This window comes from Salvia miltiorrhiza, chromosome 4 (genome assembly GCF_028751815.1).
Source record: "Salvia miltiorrhiza cultivar Shanhuang (shh) chromosome 4, IMPLAD_Smil_shh, whole genome shotgun sequence".
In the NCBI taxonomy this organism is placed as follows: domain Eukaryota; kingdom Viridiplantae; phylum Streptophyta; class Magnoliopsida; order Lamiales; family Lamiaceae; genus Salvia; species Salvia miltiorrhiza.
The window spans coordinates 30,406,358-30,410,004 of record NC_080390.1 but is presented as its reverse complement, the minus strand read 5'-3'; the positions used below and the strand labels follow the sequence as shown (position 1 = coordinate 30,410,004).

Below are 3,647 nucleotides of genomic sequence, written 5' to 3'. Positions count from 1 at the left end.
GTTATTTGTTTTTCTTTTTTGGCAGTTGATTCATTATTTGCCTATCTGGACTCTTTTTATTTTAAAATATTTTTTAAGACATTTAATTCAAATTATTAAAAACATTACTCCTACTTAATTAGACAACTCTAGTTGGTCTTGCACGTGTAAAAATCTAGAAGGATGATTATTCTTTGACTTGTGCTACTTTCACTCTTGCAATCTTGTGCTTTGTTGATTGGGAAATATATTAAATGAAAGAATATGTATTATATATACACAAATACTCATGTCCAATTGGTTGCACCGTACAACTGGTTTTTCCAATGACATTATTTCATTCGAAAAATGACACTTGAACATTTTCCGAATGACACTACATCAACATACAAATAACACTTGAAGATCTTCAAATATCATTTGTATGTTGAAATAATGTCATTCATAAATTAATTGCACATGGTAACCGGTTGTATGGAAGAATGCCTCTATACGTGGTTAATAGCCTGTAAATACAACAGGCATGCACATTTTTTCTGCAAAATTATACTCCCTCCGTCCACGAAATAAACTCCCATTTGATGCTCGGCACGGAGACTAAGAAAGTTGATAAAGGTGTTGTGATTGAAATAAAATGGTAGTTGACCAAAAGTGATAAAGGTGTTGTGAGGTGGGCCATGAGTGATAGAGAGTAGTAAATATATAATATAAAAGTGATAAAGTATTATGGGGTGGGCAAAGAGAAGCAAATATAGAATATAAAAGTGATAAAAGTGTTGTGGGGTGGGCCCATGAATGGTGAAGGATAGTAAGTTTAGGAAATAAAAGAGGGTATAATTGTCCAAAAAGCAAAGTAGGAGTTTATTTCATAGACAAATACTTAAGGGCAAGTAGGAGTTTATTTCGTTAACGGAGGGTGTATTTGAAATTAAGTCTAACTTTCGACTGGGGAGTTGAGGGTGGACGATGAAAATTGTTATGTTGATTGGGAAATATATTAAATGAAAGAATATGTATTAGTATTATTTTGTAGTGACCCGCTCTTTTATAAATATTAAATCCAGTAATGAGTGTGTATTTTTGTTCATCAGTGAATGAAAACGGATATTATTCTAATATGAATTCAGCTTATGATCCTGAATTTATATTGTTAAAGCAGTCAATGATATTATTTCAGAGTTATAACTGACTTAGCAAAGTCACGTTATTTATTTAAGCGAGATGGAATTAGATTTTATTCTTACTCAAGTTGTGGATTATTTCAGACTCGTGAGTTAATTAAATCTGCGGATTTAATTTATATATTAGAACAACGAACGAATTAAATCTACGGATTTAATTTTGATTCATTTTAAAACTTATTGATTTTAGCGAGATATCACATGTCGAAATCGAGATTTATGTAAATACAGTATCAAGCAGAATCGAAGCCAGTATTTTATTTCAGTTACGGAATCACCGAGACATAGAAAATACTACATTAATTCTTCTCTATTATTTTTCTTTTTATTTCCATCAATCTTTGACCACTCATTTTTCACCCCAACCATTCACTCTTTCCCAACCACTTTCCCCCATCACTCATCATTTTTCCCACCACTCATCACTCAAGTGTGCAACATCATTTTCTCTAGTATCAGCCAGCCAACAAATGCAGTTCCTTACTCTCAACTCATTTCACTGAAATGAGAATCGAAGAACAGCCCCCATGTTCCTACCAAAGCTCTAAGGTAAACCTTGGCATTTATCCATCATCTTCTTCCATTGCAACCTGCAATTATTGAAAGAAACAAGTATGATTTATATCATTTATTTCAGAATCCTCCCATTTAATCCACTCACAGCAGCGTCGACTTCCCTGCTGCCATACTTGAACAAGCTTCAGTTCATTTGAGACTTCATAACAGGAGAGAAAGAGCTGCCCAACTTCCGCCAAATCCTCAAGGTAAGCTTCGGCTTGAACGTTTCCACCTCCTGCCATAACCTCCACCTGCATTTTAAAGCAATAACACCTTCATGTATTTCAGTTATTCCCCATCTCAATCATCAATACCACAACAGCCAACCAACAAGCTAGATACTCAAGGTATTTATGCGACCTCAGTTATTTCAATCCAATCAAGCATTCATGTCAACATGTTCAAGCTATGGCATTTCAACTATGTTATGATTCACTCATTGTTACTTTACGCTCTAGAACAACAAACCATGAGTATTCTGCCCTTAACAACTAGAAACTAGGAAATAAGGAAGTAGGACTTAGCTTTAGGGAACAAGGACGCAGCCTGTTCGATCGAGCCAAGAAGCGATGATCAGGCGACGGCTCGGGGAATCAACGACGACGGTGGCCTGGTGCTCCTACTGCTGTCGATCCAGAGATAGCAGTGGGTGGATGGCGGCTGGACGAGAAGCTGGTCGGCGGAGGGAAGAGGAGGCGCTCGCCGGTCTTCCACAGACGGCAGCGGCGGCGGCACCCGCTTCGGCTGAGGCCGGATCGAGAGGGAGAGATAGGAAGAAGGCTGGCCAACAGCAGCGGCAGGCGGCGGCGCTCCTCCAGCAAGCCGCGACTCCGGTGAAACAGCAGCAGCTCCAGACAACGGCGATAGCTCAAGGCGGTGGCGGATCGAAGCAGCGACACGGCGAATCTCCCGACCTTCCAGTTGCAGCGACGACGGGCTGCTTTGCCGGAGTTGAGCCGGAGGGCCGAAAGAGAGGACGGCGCCGGGGCTTTGACGCGTCGACAGTCGACGCCGCTCGGAGCAGGCGGCAGCGGTGTAACCGGAGAAGGAAGACAGATCGGATTTGAGGGAGAAAACCGGTCTGAAACTTCAGGGGATATTTAGAGCTTTCGATCCCCTTCACGTTAGAGACGGGGAGAAAGAGAAGCAGGTGCAACCGGCGCCGACTGAGTCGCCGGTTCCGCGGCGGCGGCGGTGGACCTCGGAGACGGAAAAGAGTTTCAAACGGCGACCTTGGCAGTTTGGCGGCTGCTTCGATCGAAGTCTCGGTTGGCGGCAGCTTAGCTGCTGCAGTCGCCGGAGCAATTCGCAGCGAAGCTCGCGAAGAGAAAGGACGGGCGAGAGAGAGGGAGAAGTCTTGTGCGGCGAGGGAGAGTATCGGCTCCAATTGAGAGAGAAAAGAGAGATGACCGATAGTTTGAGAGAGAGAGAGACCGAGTGGGAGAGATAAGGAAGGATTTGGGCCATTTTATGTGGGCCGAATTTTGGGCTTGTTTTTTTTTAAAAACTTGGGCTTGTTTAATTTGTTTTGGGCTTTCCTTATAATTAATAAATTGGGCCGGTTTTAATTACTGTATGGGCCTCTGATTTTAATTTAAGTTGGGACTAATTTATTTTATTCTACAATTGGGCCTTCGTTTTTAATTATTTTGGAGCTTGATTCTATATTATTTGGGCTGAATTATTTGAGCTTGGGTTTGTTTTATTCTAAAGGAATTGAGCTTCCAATTTAATTGATTGAGCTTTCATTTAAATTCGAACTGGGCCAGTCTTTAATTTAATTGGCCCTTCTCATTAATTCTATTGGGCTTGATTTATTTAAGGAGTTGGGCTTATGCATATTTTATGATGGGCTATTATTCCAAACCTCAATTATTATTTGGACCCCTATTTTAATTGTTTTGGGTCGAAGACTTTTTAAGTTGGGCT

The 3,647-nt window shown here is 40.9% G+C and overlaps 1 long non-coding RNA gene across 1 annotated transcript; it reads right to left on the bottom strand.

Annotated features, from left to right (window-relative positions):
- Window positions 1-1,476: 1,476 nt before the first annotated feature.
- On the bottom strand, window positions 1,477-3,131 carry LOC131019726 (uncharacterized). Its single transcript, XR_009100396.1, has 2 exons — window positions 1,822-3,131; window positions 1,477-1,750 (listed from the first exon to the last, which is right to left on the bottom strand). It is a non-coding gene; the product is annotated as an uncharacterized LOC131019726 (long non-coding RNA).
- Window positions 3,132-3,647: the final 516 nt, after the last annotated feature.